An 18,833-nucleotide genomic window follows, 5' to 3' on the forward strand; every position below is an offset into this window, starting at 1 on the left:
AGTACCAGCGAGGTAACTGGTAACCGCTGCTGGGTGGTTTTGTTATTGAAATTGAAAGCGCCTCACAATACAGTCTGGCACAGAGAAGCCAGATTGATCATAATGACATGGTTCCTTCATGAAAGAGAGTTGTGTTCAACTACAGCTTTCCTGGAAACTGCCAGTCACATCAACTCCAGCTGATGATACTCCTGTGCTTCATGCAATAGGCGATTGGAATTTCTCCTTTTAAGACAATCATTTATGTAATTTAACTCAGTGAAACTATTAAACATTTGTTTTGAGAAAGGCTTGCAAATTTAGCCCAAAATGGGGTTGTCGGTAGGCTTTCCTACATCAGCCTAAACAACTAAGTGTGTGCGTTAATTAGAAGAAGTTGGGTTGGCTTAGGACCTGGATCCACAACATGACTGTGGAATGCCCAGAGAAGAGGTGGCTGCCTGATGGCTAAGCATCTCCATTGTTCCTATCTCTACAGATGTGTCTGGCTCCAAATGCCAAGTGAAGAGTGAAGGAGGAGGAAGGAAGAGTCGATGCTTCAGAAGGGAAGGAAGGAAAGAGCAACCCTTAAACTTTATTTAGATAAAAATATATTTACTGCTAAATCTCAACATTGAAAAAAAATTTTTTTTCTTGAACTATAGTTGCTTCTGATTTTAAAATTTAGTCGCTGCCCAGAGGGATTTCTTGTGAAGGAGCCAAGTGTTTAGGGCTAAAAATGAAAATAGCTCTGAATTGGAAATCCAGGACATATAATACCGGTTTGAATCGCATCTTATTCTACATCTGTTTTAATAGAAGCCTACAGGACAAAGAACCAAACTCTAAAATTGCCTCCATCTCTAGAGCTGAATGCGAAGCAGATACTATGGTTCTCTTTAATTCACAAAGATAAATGCTAATTATGAAATGCTAATTATGGCTGCTTCTATAACTGACTGCTAAGAGAGACTCTCACATAGACGTGAATGCGAAGGTAAATCATCATATGTGACTGTACACAAGCTACTCATTTGCATATGTATTTCATGATTTTTTTTACAGTGTTTGTTTATACAGTTAATAAAAACTCAGGGGTAGATATTGGGATGGGCCAACTCAAAGCCCTGGATCTGGGCCTGGGTGGTACCTGAGTTGGTCACAAGGCCAGCTCTGCTGCTTTGCTCAGGCAGAGGGAGGGACCAGCTTTCACTCCTGCTGCGGGAGGCAAGGGGTGGGGCCATCTCTCCAGTGCTCATGTATGGACTGCTGGAGCACGTGAAGGGGCAGGCACTGCAAAACCAAAGCTGCAGGATCTCCATGACACAAGGCAACAACAGGATATCCTAGGAGTCCCAATGGCGATCTAGTATTGATGGTGTAGCAGAAGCCAGAGGCCTCAAACCAGACCAATGACTCATTGATGGAAATTTTTTCTTTTATGTTACCTTTTGTGGGGAGAGGTTGCGAAGGTGGAGGGAAGATACGGAAGGATGGAGAGATGAATGGGATTGGGCACATGGTGTGAAGCCCATAAAGAAGTGGTAGAAGGTTTTTAAAAAGAGGAGAAATAAAAACAGCTCCTGTTGGTGTCATTTAACCAAGAGCAAGCCTCACCACCCCCCAGAGAAGCCCCTCAGTTTTAAGTTATTAACTTTTCTTTGAAATTTGAATCACTTTCACACTAATATTAATAGCCAAGAGTTAATAGTTTACTAACAGAGTGGTTTTGTTGTTTTAATTTATTGATTTTAAGTGCACTAATTAGTTTTGTGTTATTTGCCCCATTTCTATTTTCCTCCTATATGATTTTCCCTACTATAATAAACTTCATAAAGGAAACCTAAGCCGCAGTGCAGATGTGGTTACAACACCGACCCATGATTCGCAGAGCTCTGCCAAGAGTTCCCAGTGGAGGAGAGGGGCAGCTGCTTTGCTTTCCTGCGGGTGGCTCATGGGCTGCAGGAGAGGTTTGGGGTCAGACCGGGTGAACAGTACCTACATGGTTTATCACTTCTTCAGGACGTGTGGCTAGTTACCCTCTCCAGCATATCAAAACTGTAAACAGTCATAGCAGAGGGATCTAGGGCAGAACATGGGTCACAAAAGTTGAGTTTGCCCTTCCCTTCATCATGCCCTCTGCTCGCCCTCCCCACACCAGCCATTCCCTCTCTGAATGCCTTTTTAAATGTCTTCTTACTTGTCCTGGTTATTCACTTGTTCTGCACTCAGTGGCCCCCATCTCCCTTCATTTTGTCCTGAGCTCCTCATGTTTATTCTTAAAGCCCCTTTTGGCCGAGTTTGCTCTTCCACCCAGCCCTTGACACAAAAAGCATGGTCTTCATTCTTTTAACTTTGAGTCTCAACAGCTAGGCAAGAAACTCCCTGTTGTCACTGACTCTGCCTTGTCCCATCCTGCCCCTCTTTGTGTGTGCGTATGTGCGTGTGTGCGTGTGTGCCTGTGTGTGCGTGTGTGTCTGTCTGTCTGTCTTTCTGATGTTAACCCCAGTGCTTCACATTTAGGGTACTTTTTAAAAAGATGGCTAAATGGAAAATTTTAATGTTCACAAGGAAGACAGGTGCTGACCTCATGAATCAATGTAGCCAGGATTATAACTTAGCCTATTATTCTCGTTATATTTTGAAAAGTAAATAAAGGTTGATTGGCTGGCTTATTAGTGATCATGTAAATGCATAAGGGATAGATAACAAGTAAGTACGAAGTCAAAGCATGAAAGCCGATGAGATCAAAGTGATCCAGACCACTCTTGGGCAGAAATGAAGGAAGAAGCAAATGCCAATAACAACGAAAATAACCCACGGCACCCACATTGGTTCTTCTGAGTGGACCATACACACAGTTTCATCTGTAAGCTTCTACAAATGCATTGCTGACACCGAATTTCTTTGAAAATGGCTTTGTTACTGTGAAATCCATTAGGTATCTCTGAAATGGTGCTAGCAAGACTTTCCATCAATTATATGCTCATGGGCAAAGTGTTCCAGAATATTATGCTAAACTTTGAAGCTGTGTGCTATTGAGCAGTCTGCAGGACAGTTCCATGCTCTTGGGCTCTGTGGTTTTGGTTTGTTGGTTAGTTGGCTTTGCATTTTTTTCACCCATCACTTGACTGCTTCTTGTTAACTTTGCTCAGGATGGAGTAGGTCTGAACTCTCAGGACAGAGTAGGATGGATGCAAAAATGCAAGATGGAGACCAGCAAGATGGCTCAGGGTAGAGGTGTCTGCCTCCAAGTCTGACAGCCTAAGCAGTCAACCCTCAACCTAATTAAAGAAGGAGACAGCCATTGCATATGAGTTGTCTGTCCTCTCTATAACTTCCACAAGTGCTACATTGTGCAGTCACACCCCCCCAACCAGTACATAAATAAATGTTGCTTAAATTTTTTTAAAAGAAAACAATCTTTACAGATTGGGATGAGTGAGTGTATTCTCTGTTAGAAGTCTTCAGTCCAAAAGCAAGGAAAGTGGATGTGAGTTAACACCGCAGTTTGGGACTCTGGGAGGACCTTTGGGTGGCTGCAGGGATAGAAGAGCTCAATCTGACCTTATCAAACACATAATAACATGCATAATAACATGTGTAATATACAGAGCAAGTCAGCACATGCATGCGATAGGTGTAAATTATGCACTGAGAAAATGCACATCCCATATTATGTATCCTGTTATGTATCTATTTCCTCATACATGAGCGACTTCAGTAATACCTCTGCTCACTGGGGATTGGACTGATCACTTATTGAGAGTAAATGTCAGCGCTGTCCTCTTGGATAGCCTAATGTGAACCTGGGAGATGATTCCAGTTTGAAGCATTAGCTGCTGGCGACAGCCTTTCCCCCACAAGGAGGTGAGATGACACAGCCCAGTGGTCCAGCATTTCCCAAAGCTCTCTAAAAGATCGAATTAGAACCAGTGGACCGGCGTACTGCTCCATGTCTTAGTTTGGGAATTTTAGAATCTCTTGGCAAACTCCCATTCCCAAAGAGAACTCCCTGACCTAATTTAGCAAGTTCTAAATGAAGCGAATTGCTCACAGCATGGAGGATGACAGGGTTCAGATGGGCCAGGCTGTTTTCTTTCTCCCTTTCCCTTTTAAAGTTCCAGAACAGCTCGGGTCAATGTGATTCACTTGTGTTGAACTCAACTGGTGATTTAGAATTCAGTGCTCATAGAAAGACACAATACAAATACAAAGGCACAAACTCTGTCTCGTCAGCCCCTAAACTGCCCTCTTTGGAGTGAAATTACTGTCTGAAACCCTCCCAGCTCCCAGCTCTGAGAGTGCTCCTGAAGCCACTCTTAATCAAAGAGCAACGAACTGTTCTCCAGCTCAGGCAGCTTCCCATGCCTAAGTAACTTTGAAAGAGAAAATACATTTCCCAGAGTGCTGTGCAAAATAGGCAGAGGAGGACCAGGGGCCCCGAGGCTGCTGCCGTGATTGAAGGCCTCAGCCCATATCCTTATTTTATCCAAACACACACTTTCTGAGCTGGAGCTCCACCGGCCTCTTTATGGAGCTAAAGAGAGAGGAGAATACACACATCCAGGTGAAATAATCAGAGAAATTCGGGAGTATAAAATACGGCCTTAGACTTGCAGGGCACCAGGCACAAAAGTTCACAAAAGAACATCCCTAGATTTCTTTGTGTTTTCTTCCATGCCTATTGGATACATCGGTGCTGACATTGTGCCAGGCCTGTTCTCAGTGACTTAGTTAGTGCAATCCACTTAACCCCCACAACAGTCCAGTGAGTTAGACACTGTTCAAAGAGCTGAGCGTGAAGGTTAAACACTGTTCTGGTCAATCAGCCAGCAAGTCGGTTGTCGGGATGGGATTAGAACCCCTAGGTATGTGAGTCCCAGAGTTTATACCCGGAACAGTTCCAGCCTCTCACATCTCACCTGGACCTCATCTGGACGTGCGTGTGATTAAGACCCGGCGTTTGGAATGAAATGGCTCGGTCAAAGTTTGTAGATGCTGGCCCCAATAGGGATACAGAAAAGCAGAGAGAACTCTGAGGTCAAAAGATTTTAGATGTGCAAAGCACTTTCATCTGGACTTGTTTGTCACAATAAAATTATGAAGTTGTTATTGACTTTAAAAAAAATGACAGGATGATTAATGAATCCCAGTGTTCTAGTTTTAGATAAAATGTGGATTTAGTCATAAAAGGCTCGACATCCAGCTCTCATGGAGCCTCTGACTCTTGGTCAGAATGGCATAGGAACTATAAAGCCAGTAGCAGCTATCACAGCATCTGAGTGCAAAACGCTGTCCATTACCAATCCAAGAAGGCCAATGGGGAACCACACAGGGTGACATGGGGTGCTTTAAGCTCTGGCCTTGATGGGCAACCCTGCAACATTTAGAGGCTATTGGTTCTCCTTCCATTAGTTAGTCTCTTGTGACTGGTAGTCTGGTGACGTCCTTCTCCTCACCAGGTCTGCACAAGCGTGGATACTCTCTTTGGATGATGAATTCCAGCAGAGGTGTGAAGTCATTGCTATTGGTGGAACTTATTGGGACCAACTTCTTGTAAACAAACACCCCCTCCCCAAAAGAACAAAAAACAAAGGAGTGGCTAAACGGTTGTAGGCCTGCCCGACCTTCAGAACATATTGTACAGACTTGCAAGTTGCTATGGAGTTCTGATTCAGGAAAGGATGGTGTGAGGAAAAAGCCCAGATGTTTTTTTTTTCCCCCTCTTTATTCAGGACAAGCAAGCCAGCATCCATCTTTGAAACTGCTATGGGATATAGAGTATTGAATTTTATATATGTTTCCCATGTCAAATGACACTGGGGGACATTGTCATCTAAACTATTTAAACACACATGAAAGGGAGTAGAAAATGATGGAGAATGCCACCCAAGGACTGTACAGTCCTCGTATGCTGACATCTGTCTCCTTTTTTAAGGTTTTCCATTCCATTTGTACTTTCCCCGGGTCTGGACTGAAAAGTAGTAATCGCCAAACCCAGAAAACCCAATGGATGCTAGAGCAGCTGAATCACAACTTGGAATAACATCATCCTGTGCTGTCCTTGCTCTGCCTGATGCAATCTGAACTACATCTTCTTCCATGGTGAGGCCCTGGGCACTCACGTTGAAACTGGGGCGTGACTCACCAGACAGTTCCCGGTGGCTTGTTGTCTTGTTCCTTGGAATCACACAGGAAGTGAATTGCGGGCTCAGGCTGTTTCCGGCCGGCCCCAGTGTAGGAGTTCTTCCATTGCTGTATTAATCAGCAAGGAGATCTTTTGTCAGGTGCTCTCTCCCATTAGGACAGACAGTATTACTCACTTCCTAGCGGTTCTATAAATACCTCACCACTTCTTCATCCTTAATAACTAACAACCCTGAAGCAGGCCATCCCCTTATACATCTTAAAAGTGTTGCTGTAACACTCCGGCAGCAGGTTAGACTATATAGATACCTATGTGTGAGGTTTAAAATATTATGTTTTCATTTTTGAATTACCAACAGGACCTTATGTAAATGCTGAGGGCTACAGTATGAAGCATAAATCTAGCTGGAAAATTTCCTAGTGGATTCATGTTTATGTGAATAAATGTTTTGTATCTATTTATATCAATAGCACATGTAAATGATTTTAGAAATTAAAAAAGATGGCTTAAAATAAAAGCTATACTAGTTCTCACCCCAGGATTTATTTACACAGCTAAAAACCTATGATTATTTAAATTATTTCTATATATTGAATTATTTCTATATATATCTATTTAAAGCTACTTATAGCTTTCAAGGTATTGATAGTATTGTCTCATCACATATGCCTACATACATTTATGTGTGTGTCTGTTTGATCATAGCCTCCTATTTTAGTGTTAGGTGTTGATTTCATACATGGATGGATAAGGACCTAAGTTCTTTTCAATATAGTGTGAGATTTAGGTCTAATTATCTCTGTACCTTCAGAGAATAAACATTGCTACAGTTCAAGTCTAGGATGTTTTTCAAAGGGCCAGATGCTGAAGCTTGGTCTTCAGCTGGGCATTATTGGTTGGTTATAGTAGTTTTGAGAGGCGGGTCCTAGTGGTAGGAAGTTAGGATACATATAAACACTTTCAATTTATTTGCCCAGATAAAAACCTATAATTATTTTAATTATTTATATATATGTATGTGTGTGTGTATATATATATTTAAGTATTTCTATAGAAAGCTACTTATAGCTTTGAAAGTATTGATAGTATTGGCTCATCACATATGCCTGCCCAATATTTTATGTGTATGTGTGTGTGTGTGTATGAATCTCAGTCACTTCCTGTTTTATGTGTCAATGCTCGCCCACATGAGATGCTTCCCTCAGTCTTCCACAGTATCCTCCCTCTTAGGGCAAAACATGCCCTTCCTGCCAAAATAGCAATGGATCCTAGTGACTATGGATTGAAATCTCACATCCTTGTTAGATGCTGATTATGTTTTCATAACACATCCTTGCTATGAACAAAAACAACCATTTTCCTTGTTATAAGTTGATTATTTAAGGTATTTTTTTCCTTTTTTAAATATTTTTATTAGGTAGTTTTCTCATTTACATCTCCAATGCTATCCCAAAAGTTCCCCATACCCTCCCCCCCCACTCCCCTACCCACCCACTCCCACTTTTTGGCCCTCGCATTCCCCTGTACTGAGGCATATGAAGTTTGCATGACCAATGGGCCTCTCTTTCCACTGATGGCCGACTAGGCCATCTTTTGATACATATGCAGCTAAAGACAAAAGCTCCGGGGTACTAGTTAGTTCATATTGTTGTTCCACCTATAGGGTTGCAGATCCCTTTAGCTCCTTGGGTACTTTCTCTAGCTCCTCCATTGGGGCCCCTGTGATCCATCCAATAGCTGACTCTGAGCATCCACTTCTGTGTTTGCTAGGCCCCAGCATAGTCTCACAAGAGACAGCTATATCAGGGTCCTTTCAGCAAAATCTTGCTAGTGTATGCAATGGTGTCAGCGTTTGGAGGCTGATTATGGGATGGATCCCTGGATATGGCAGTCTCTAGATGGTCCATCCTTTCGTCTCTGCTCCAAACTTTGTCTCTGTAACTCATTCCATGGGTGTTTTGTCCCAATTCTAAGAAGGGGCAAAGTGTCCACACTTTGGTCTTCGTTCTTCTTCAGTTTCATGTGTTTCGTAAATTGTATCTTGTATCTTGGGTATTCTAAGTTTCTGGGCTAATATCCACTTATCAGTGAGTACATATCATGTGAGTTCTTTTGTGATTGTGTTACCTCACTCAGGATGATGCCCTCCAGGTCCAACCATTTGCCTAGGAATTTCATAAATTCATTCTTTTTAATAGCTGAGTAGTACTCCATTGTGTAAATGTACCACATTTTTTATATCCATTCCTCTGTTGAGGGGCATCTGGGTTCTTTCCAGCTTCTGGCTATTATAAATAAGGCTGCTATGAACATAGTGGAGCATGTGTCTTTCTTACTAGTTGAAACATCTTATGGATATATGCCCAGGAGAGGTATTGCAGGATCCTCCGGTAGTACTATGTCCAATTTTCTGAGGAACCACCAGACTGATTTCCAGAGTGGTTGTACAAGCTTGCAATCCCACCCAACAATGAAGGAGTGTTCCTCTTTCTCCACATCCACGCCAGCATCTGCTGTCACCTGAATTTTTGATCTTAGCCATTCTAACTGGTGTGAGATGGAATCTCAGGGTTGTTTTGATTTGCATTTCCCTGATGATTAAGGATGCTGAACATTTTGTCAGGTGCTTCTCAGCCATTCGGTATTCCTCAGGTGAGAATTCCTTGTTTAGCTCTGAGCCCCATTTTTAATGGGGTTATTTGATTTTCTGGAGTCCACCTTCTTGAGTTCTTTATAGATATTAGATATCAGTCCCTAATCTAATTTAGGATAGGTTAAAGATCCTTTCCCAATCTGTTAGTGGACTTTTTGTCTTATTGACGGTGTCTTAAGGTATTTTTAATAGAGAGCTAACAACTTACTATTTCATTTCCTCAACTAGAAAATAATTGTTTTACCATAAGATGAGAATATTACCATTTTAGTGTTCTTGTGTTATGGTAGTAAAATATCTGATGCTGAGTTATTTGTAAAATATAGACATTTAATAGATAATTCTGAATCCTAAAGAATATCAAGGTGACAGCAGATTCAGTATCTGATGAGGTCCTATCCCATGGATAGTCATATAGCAGAACTTCTATATAAATAGCAAAAGAAAAAGGAGATGAACTTGTATTTATCCATGCCCAGGGAGCAAAATGGGCTCATGCGAACTCCTTCCAGTTCTGACTGAAGGCACTTATGACCTGGTTAATGACAAAGCACTTCTGAAATATTTCCTGAAAGGTTCTACTTTTGAAAGCTGTCTCATGGGTTTCAGTCTCAATCGGTGGGTTCTGATGGGCACATTGTAGCTATATCAATTACTGTAACCTTTTCTCCTTATGGGCATCTTGCAAGTTTTGCTTTACAGTAAAAAGATTAACATAATTTACATTTTATTTTATCTTTATATTGATATTTAATGTTCTATCGATAGGTTTATTCTGAAGCTTAAATTATAAATAAATTACTACTATACCATCCTCTTGCACCAACCCATTTATCATTTGTGACAATTTTTCTTTCTCGCAGTATTGTTTTAACCTTAAACCACCATTTTGATTTAATGAACAGAGGCTGCCCAGCCCTGTTCTTCCCAAGTAGTATTTTTCTGGGCCGTTTGTGCCATCTTTAGACTTTCAGCCTGTGTGTCCTTGAACGTGTTTCTGTCTGAGGTTTAGTTGGACTGTGTTTGTGTGTGTTCTACTTCTACATACTTTATGCATAAATCAAATCTATTTATATTTAAAGTAATTATTGCTATCATTTGTTACTAAATTAAAAAAATTATTTTTATTTTGCCGTTTTCTGTTTGTTTCATGGTCCTTTTCTTCCTCTTTTGAGATCTTCCTCTGTTGAGTTTTTTATTTTGATATACTTTAGTCTTCCATACTTTTTTCCCTTTGTGATTAAACTAAGGTTGGCATAAAACCTCATGAGAATCTACTTCATGGTAAACATTTTCAATCACATAAAAAGTTATACATGAATTGGACAGACATGCATGGTTATTAATATCTAAGTTTCCTTCTTATAGTGTGCATCCAGGAGCAAACTTGGTGTTTATTCTTAGTCCTTAACTTCACACTTGTACCGAGTGTTGTTAAGGATTCCTGTGCCACCACCAGCACAGGACGCATGGTTTAGTATTCATCTGTATCTGCGCTCACTAGTAAGATGAATATGCTCATATTATTTCATATTTCAATTCACCGTCCCTCAAGATCTGCCTCTAGAGCTCCTTGCAAGGGAGGTTGGTGTTGACAATGTCCCTTTCTTTATTTGCCTTGGACTGTTTTTCCCTCTCATTCAGTTTTAAAGCTTTTTCCCAGGGTGGGATTCCTGGGTGGCACGCTTCTTCTTTCCTTCTTTTCCTTATCACATAGAATCTATCATCTTATATTTTTTTCTAGCCAGCAGCACTGCTGCCAAGCATAGAGAGTACAGAAGTCTGTGTGATGAGCTGATTTCCTCTCACAGCTTTTAAAAGTCTTTGCTTGACTTTTGATGGTATAATTACCTTTGTTCTGTGTTTCATAGGTGTGAACACTTTTCTCCAGATCCAAATTTGAGTGCTTTTCAGCCATTTTCTTAAGCAATCTATCTTTTCTTTTCTCTGTTCTGAATTTCCCATAAAATGCATGTTCATCTCCTTGTTCATCTGACCAAACAACTTAAACTGATGTGGATGCAGATGTATTTATACTTCTGCTTGGTTTAATTGTTGTTAAAGATCCCCATTTAACTTTTAAAGTGTGTTCACTATAGTTTAAGTCCCCACATCTCTATTTCAATATTTTCAATATTTTCAAAAGTGTTGGTTCTCACTGCTGTTGAATTTTTAATCTTGTCCACCTATTGTTTCTTTGATTCCATTCAACCTCCTCTGTAGGTCACTAAGGTGCTTTAAGATGTTTGGCATTAATTCCTTTCCCGGATGGTCATTCGTCTCCAGTTCTTTGGGGTTGGCTGCTAACATTTTATTAATTCCTTTGGTGTGGTGCTGGTTAATTTTAAGGGTCAGCTCAACACAATCTAGAAATCCTTTAGAAGGAAGTCTAAGTAAGAGACTGTCTAGTTTGGGCTGGCCCCATGGGCATAGCTGCAGGGAGGGTTTTAGTTACAGTAATTGAGATTGGAAGTCCTGCCCACTGTGGGGGGCACCACTATCTAGGCAGGAGATGCTGGAGCCTCTAAGGGTGGAGAAAGTGGGCTGTAGACTATAATGCTTGTGCTAATTCTTTGTTTTCTGCTCTTTACTATGGCTGAACAGTCACCTGTTTCTCTCAAGTTCCTGACTTCTCTGTTAGGATTGCCTAATTTTAAGTTAAATTCCTTCTCTTCTAAGCTTTTGTCAGGGTGTGTTGTCATGGCAACAGAAACAAAATTAAGACAGATACCTTGTAGTCTTGCGTTGATATTTGTGTACTGAAGTTGTCACTAGCTGCTTCTGGAAAAGTTGCTATGATATGCCTTTTGGTCAGTTGGTAGAGAGATCTATGAAGGGGCTGTGGCCTGCTGAAGCTGCTGATGGGGTTGTGTGTATGTGTATGTGGATATTAATCTTTATTTATAATGACACAGGCAGCCTGTGTCTTTTTAAAAATAATTGTTGTGTCTATTACTGGTAATGATACTACTTGTTCCCATCCATGCTGTATTTATCAAAACTAAGAACTGAACACAATCAAATTACTACAGTCAAATGTTACTCTATTGACATTATCATTTTTCAGCTGTGTAATTTTTCTGTTCAAGGTACCACAAGTATCATATACATTTAATCTTCATCAATATGTGGCAGTTTCATAGTTTTCCTTTTACCTTCAGGACCTTGACAGCTTTGGAGAATAACAGTTAAATGTATCAGAGACTATCCCATGTTTTCCTTCTGACTTTGTGTCACAGTAGTCTAGGACTAAGGGTCCCTGGGAAGCCTGCTACAGAGCTGAAGGTCACTCTTCCTTATATCCATGGTACATGATACATAGTAGCTATATGACTCTAAGTAGCTGTGTAAAGTTTTACCACTTGGTTGAGGTAATGTCTGCTGTGTCTCTGCAGGGGCTCTACAGTTACAAATTTCCTTTTTCGTATTGTTTATTTCAAGTAAGTAACTGAGTGTAGTATACAATTAAGGGAAAAGAAATTAAGTTCTGTCTCCTGAACTAAGGAGGTTAAAGGGGGTCTTAGGCTTATGTTAAAGCCTCTATATAGTGATTATGAAATCGTTTGGGAGGATTGCTTTTATGCTGTTTAATGGTGCTGTTTCTGGTTAAAAGTTTTTCACATTTATTATTCACCATTTGACTTTGTCTACTGCAGTTACTATAGATTTCTAATTGCTATTTTAAATTATTTTTTATTTTAAATTAGACTTTTATTTTCTGTATTTTGCCTTCATCTATATAAGTGTGTGGCATGTGTGCCTGGTGCCAGTGGAGGCAAGAAGAGAGTGGAATCAGAGCTACTGGTGGTTTTCTGTTGCTGTGTGAGTGCTGAGTGCTAATACCAGGTCACTGCAAGAGCAGCAAGTGCTCTGATCTACAAAGCCACAGTTCCAGCTCCTTCGACATTAAAAATAGAATTCTCCAAAGAAGTCACTTGTCCCTTTTCTCCTGTCTGTCCATCTGTCCTCTTATGTATGTATGTATGTATGTATGTATGTATGGATCTATCTATCTATCTATCTATCTATCTATCTATCTATCTATCCATCATTCATATTTTTGATCAAGCTATCTGGCTATCGATCAAGCTATTGATCTATCTGCCTATCATCTTATCCAGTCATTTGACTGCACCATTTTGGGCTTATTTTATAATTTGGTTATATGTTCTCATAATATTTCCATTTGAACTTCAAATTGCTCTAGTTTGCCCACTGGAAGATCTTTGAGCTCAGCTCTGTGACTTTTGATAGAGTCACACTTAGTATCTATTTTTTAACACTCCCATGCTTCCATTCAGTGTAGGTTTCCTCAAGCTAATCCATAATTAATGGTGCTAATCTATAATTAATGTTAAACTAACCCACAGAGTAGGCAAATCAATAATCCCATAAATATTTATTGAGTGTTAAAAGACTGTGTTCGATGCAATGGAGAACAATGAAGTTTAAGATATAATTTCTGCCTTCAAAGATCCTGTTAGGACTTTTTAAAAGATAAAATAAACTGAGGAACGATAATAAAAAATACATGGTAGAAAAAGATTAAATCATAAAGGTTGGAGTTTTCAGTAAAAAAAAAAAAAGCATTGCATAAGTTATATTACTAACAAAGCAGCCCCAGAAAAAAGTGGGTGTTTGGTCAATTGAGGTGACAATGAGAAGACACTGGAAAGATTACTTCTATTTCATGTAGGACGCCATGAGGGAAGGAAAAGTATCTTTGATGCAATAGAAAAATTTCTTTGTAGTAAGTTAAAATTAACTAAAATTAAGAGAAGTAAAAAATGAGAATAATCCTGTATTTTTAAACTGAGTTTAATTAGTAAAAGAAATTAATTATTCTTACAGAAAGGATTTCAGGTACAGGGGTACAGGATGCATTGCTGGTGAGATTCTTACAGTATTTATAAAGTAAATAATATTAATTTTCATTAAATTCAGATGTAAGTAGAAATAGTACTTTTAAGCCTTTTTTTTAGAATGAAGTATATATTCAGAGTACAGAACAAGGAAACATGAAATTCAATGGGAAATTTTCTAGGATGTGAATAGGCATATATTAATTTAATACAATATATTTTAGAACATCACAGCTCTGTTACACAGTCCTGTTTATACATGATAAAACAAAAACAACATCAATATTCCTCATGATTACAGATATAAAGTTGCTTCACCACATACATGTCACTCCCAATCACTATAGTGACCTTAAAGATAAGTATAATACATCACGGTCAGTTGAACTTATTCCAAGTATATGAGCATACTTTAATATTTGAATGTAAATATTGAATAATAAATATTAGTTTGTATTGGGGTGGTTACACACAAATCACCTGATTAGCATAAGTAAAATCAAAAACAACACTCTCAAATTTACATAATTCTGATGAAAAACTCTCAGTAAAACTTAAAGAAACCTTCGTTAGTCTTACCAGGAGAAATCGGTAACAGCAATATATAATAATGGCATAGTGATACCTTCTTTCAAAATAAATACAAGGGACAAGTACTGTTCTGACTGTGTTTAAACAGCACTGTATTGGAGGTCTCAGCCTATGCAATAAGGCAAGGAAAAGAAATAAAAAGCACAAAGAATAAGAAACAGGGAAATTTTTCTTGAACTTAGTAAGACCTCAGGGTGCAAGATCAGTGTAAAACAACTCTAACTGTACACAATCAAAAATTATAAAGTAAAATTGCAAGTAATATCATGTAGTATGTTTGATAATATGTTTAAAAACTATAAAACAAACTGAATATCATTTTATGTATGAAAAATTTAAGGCAAATAAATGGAGAATTAATTATATTGTACCATGAAGACTCTGTTTCAACAAGTTGACTATTTCTTTAAGGATGCAATTATTGAAAATAATTCCCACCCAGATTTTATGTGAAAATTAATGAAATTGGTGCTGAATTTTATATAAAAATACAAAGACTTATGTGTATATATATATATATATATATATGAATGATGGGAAAATGATACTAAAAGAAGATGTTTCAAATGAATAGGTAGAAATAAGTAGATTATCAGAAAATAGACAAACATGTATAGGCAACTAATTTTTAACAGATACAGTTTCCTGAGTTAAGAAAAAGCTCATAAAAAACAAAGTTAGTTATTGTCCTTCATGTACTATTTTGAAACAAAGAAGACAATACTTACCTTACCATTCACCCCGTACAAAAAATAGTTTTAAGTTTGTAATAAATCTTTACATCAAAGTTAAAAACTATAAACCTTCAAAACTTAGTAGAATTTCTTAGAATGATGGCAATTATTTATTAGGATACAATATATTAAAAAGAATAATTAAATTTAACAAATATCCAAAGTTCCTCATTGAAAGCATTGTCCATAGGTAATACACAGAGTAGAAACTTAGTCATAAGTGTGTATGTGTGTGTGTGTGTATGTATATATATGACAAAGAAACCAAACTCAGAACGTATAACGAATCTTTGTGTCTCAATAAAAACAAGCAAAGTAGCTAAGCCTGGTGGCACAAATCTATCATCATAGCTGCTTGGAAGCTCCTGAGGCAGGGCATCATGAGTTTAAGACCTACCTGAGCTATAGAGAAAATTCAAGGCCTGCTGGATAACTTAGTGAGACCTTGTCTCAAAATTACAAAAAGAACAAAACAAAACAAAAAAACAAGGCTGTGGGTATATTAGTAAGAGAGGCCTTGCATTCGGTTCCTAATATCCTAATAACACAAAAATAACTTTTAAAAACACAAAGAGAACTTCTTCTTCAATGTGCAAATTACTTAATCAGATCCTTCATAAAGGAATATGTAAGAAAGTTCAGTAAAGATCTGAAACTTCATAACTGTATAGTAATGATATTAATCAAGAGAGAACTGTAAATTCAAGTAGGAGTTTACTCTTTAAGATTTATTACAATCCTCTTTAGTTTTACTAAAACTAAAATACCAGAACACTAAATATTGTTGATGATGAAATCTAATACTGCATTTTTTTCTTACTGGTTATAGCACTTCAAAAAAATTTTATAATTCTTTATGAGCTTAAACATGAACCTTTTCCATGGCTGAGCATTCTCAAACCTAGTTACTTACTTAAAAAAAAAAAAAAATCCCGGGGCCTAGCAAACACAGAAGTGGATGCTCACAGTCAGCTATTGGATGGAGCACAGGGCCCCCAATAGAGGAGCTAGAGAAAGTACCCAAGGAGCTAAAGGCAACCACAACCCTATAGGTGGAACAACATTATGAACTAACCAGTACCCCTGAGCTCGTGTCTCTAGCTGCATATGTATCAAAAGATGTCCTAGTCGGCCATCACTGGAAAGAGAGGCCCATTGGACACACAAACTTTATATGCCCCAGTACAGGGGAATGCCAGGGCCAAAAAGTGGGAGTGGGTGGGTAGGGGAGTGAGGGGGAGGGTATGGGGGACTTTTGGGATAGCATTGGAAATGTAAATGAGAAAAATACCTAATAAAAATATTTTTTAAAAAATCACTAAAATAAATAAATAAAATGACTTTTAGAAAGGAAAAAAAAAGATAATACACACAATCCTTGTTTTAGTCACTGTTCTATTGCTGTGAAGAGACACCATGACTAAGTCAGCTTATAAAAGAAAGCATTTATTTGGAGGTTTGAATACAGTTTCAGAGGTCTGCCCATGATCATCATGGCAGGAAGGCATGGTGCTGGAAAAGTAACTGAACGCTACATACTGATCCACAGGAAACAGACAGAAAGAGAGAGACTGGGCCTGGCATGGGCTTTTCAAACCTCAAAAGCCCAATCCCAATGGCACACCTCCTCTAGGCCACACCTCCTGATCCTTCCCAAACAGCTCCATCTACTGGTGACTAAGCACTCAAATGCATGAGCCTGTGGGGCTCTTCTTATTCAAACCACATGAGTTCTGTATAAAAATATAAATCCTCGATACTGGAGAGATGAACCAGCCAGTAAGCATCCTGTCTGCTCTTGAAGACATGTGAGATACAGCTCCCAGCACCAATATTGAAATGTGTACTATCTATGACTCCAGACCCAGGAGTTCTGACACCCTCTGTTTACCTCCTTGGGCACTGCACACAAAAATGAAGGAGAAAATAGAGTATCTTGAATAAGAATGTTCATAGTTGCTTTTTCTATTAGCAACCAAATACAGTACCAACATAAATGCCAATAATAAAAAATAGAAATGAACAAGAGAGTGTGAAAGAAATTATGGTAAGTTAGTATAGCAGACGTGTGTGTGTGTGCGTGTGTGTGTGTGTGTGTGTGTGTGTGTGTGCATGCGTGCATGCAGGCACATGTGTGTACGCACATGCATGTCTGCCCATATGCACACTCTTAAGGATCGAGTACAGACAAAACCATCTGTGGAGACCAAAGACAGAGTCTCCTGTTTGACTGGAAAGCGACTATCAGAAGTGATGAAGATGCTTTTGATCACAGCCGTATGAACATCACTCAGGTCGTACACTTAACAAGACTCATGGACTCTGTGCTTAGGATGGTATATTTGACTGGGTATTATTTACATACCAGTTAAAGAAATTGACAATGTGATCTTTGCGATTCTTGACTTGTTGAAGAAATATTTATCAACCCTTGAGTTTTCACTACTCCTAAGCTTAAGAGAGACTACTTTTCAGACAGTAATGCGTAGTACCCAATGCATAGTCACTCTTGCTTTCCCTTCCCTGGGAATATAGACTCACCCAGAATCTTGATCCCACATTTGTGGGACTTCTCAGCCCTGTCCCCGTACCTCCATTCAAAATACTGCTATGCTTTTGAACTATGTCTTATTCTCATTTTTCAATGCATCTAGCTGGTGAAATTTATTCTCTGGATTTTACTGTTTCTTACTCCCTCCCCCCATATATTCTTACTGCTGTTTCTTAATTCACTGAAGAGTCTCTTCCTGCTTATTCACAATATTGATGTAACAATTGTCTTCACATCCTATTCACAATCTGTCTTATAGAAAAGAAAAGTACTTCTAATTTATCTCAGACCACTCTACAAAATTTTCAACTTTGTTATGCTAAAATTTTTATTAATCATGTTCTCCAAGTGCAAAAAAATGTTTCCACTCTAGTCTGCAGTGTGCCATCTTATTATCTCGACCACATTGCTACTCAGATGTAACACTTGTACCATCTGACATTTTTGACATTTATCTGTACCCTTACTGAAGAGTTTTGAAATTGTGTATGAAGTAAATTTGAAAAATTGTCTTTTTTTTAGGTTATATGAAGACAGTGCTACTAAAGTCTTATCATTTACTCAGTGTTTGAATTTAACTAAACAGATAGACACGGGGTCCCTAGTCCATGCCTGGCACTACACTGAGAACTATAGATGTGTTTGCAACTATGATGTATGTATTCCCTGTTTTAAAAGAGTTTGAAACCTAGCACATTAAGAAGTTAATAAGTAGATATAGTTCAGCAAGTTAAACATGGTGTGTGTGTGTGTGTGTGTGTGTGTGTGTGTGTGTGTGTGTCTGTGCATGTGGGAGTACTAATTTCAATGGCTTGTGGTCAATATACTAAATTTTGAATATTGTGAGTTGCTTCAGAGGGTCATTTTTGGTTGCATTATAAGTTATGAAGGTATCTGGCTTTTTAAAAAAAGTTGATATTCCAATAGAAATTGAGCATTTCCCTCTTCTATTGAAAGAAAAACCCAGTTTGTTTGACATGTAATTGAAAATGATTGGGCTGGCACAGGTGTCTGTGAAAGTATTCCTGGACAGGCATAGCAATGCAGTCAGTGGGCTGAAAAGACAAGGTCTGTCCAGTGTGAGTAGACACCTAACACAGGGGCCTGGACAGAATACAAATGCAGTGGAAGGGGCAATTCTTGTTCTCTTCCTTGGAGCTAAGATACGCTTTTCTTTCAGCATGGGATCTTACAGTATCTATCAGAACCATTCCATGACCCCAGAGTCACTGACTACTGGTCCTGTGTTGCAAAATATATCATCCTTTGGTTCTACGAATTCTAACATGAACTGAACCACACACTCAGGCTT

The 18,833-nt window shown here is 38.7% G+C and overlaps 1 protein-coding gene across 36 annotated transcripts in view; it reads left to right on the top strand.

Annotated features, from left to right (window-relative positions):
• Positions 1-18,833, top strand: part of Enox1 (ecto-NOX disulfide-thiol exchanger 1) — a 565,516-nt gene that overhangs the window by 261,014 nt on the left and 285,669 nt on the right. The window contains exon 1 of one of the 36 annotated variants that reach the window (XM_011245065.3): positions 3,413-6,087. The exons of the other annotated variants lie outside the window; for them this stretch is intronic. The gene's annotated coding sequence lies outside the window, so the exon portion shown is untranslated. Of the gene's footprint in view, positions 1-3,412; positions 6,088-18,833 lie in introns of those variants that run through there. 36 annotated transcript variants of the gene reach the window in all.

This window comes from Mus musculus, chromosome 14 (assembly GCF_000001635.26).
Source record: "Mus musculus strain C57BL/6J chromosome 14, GRCm38.p6 C57BL/6J".
NCBI classification, from domain to species: Eukaryota; Metazoa; Chordata; class Mammalia; order Rodentia; family Muridae; genus Mus; species Mus musculus.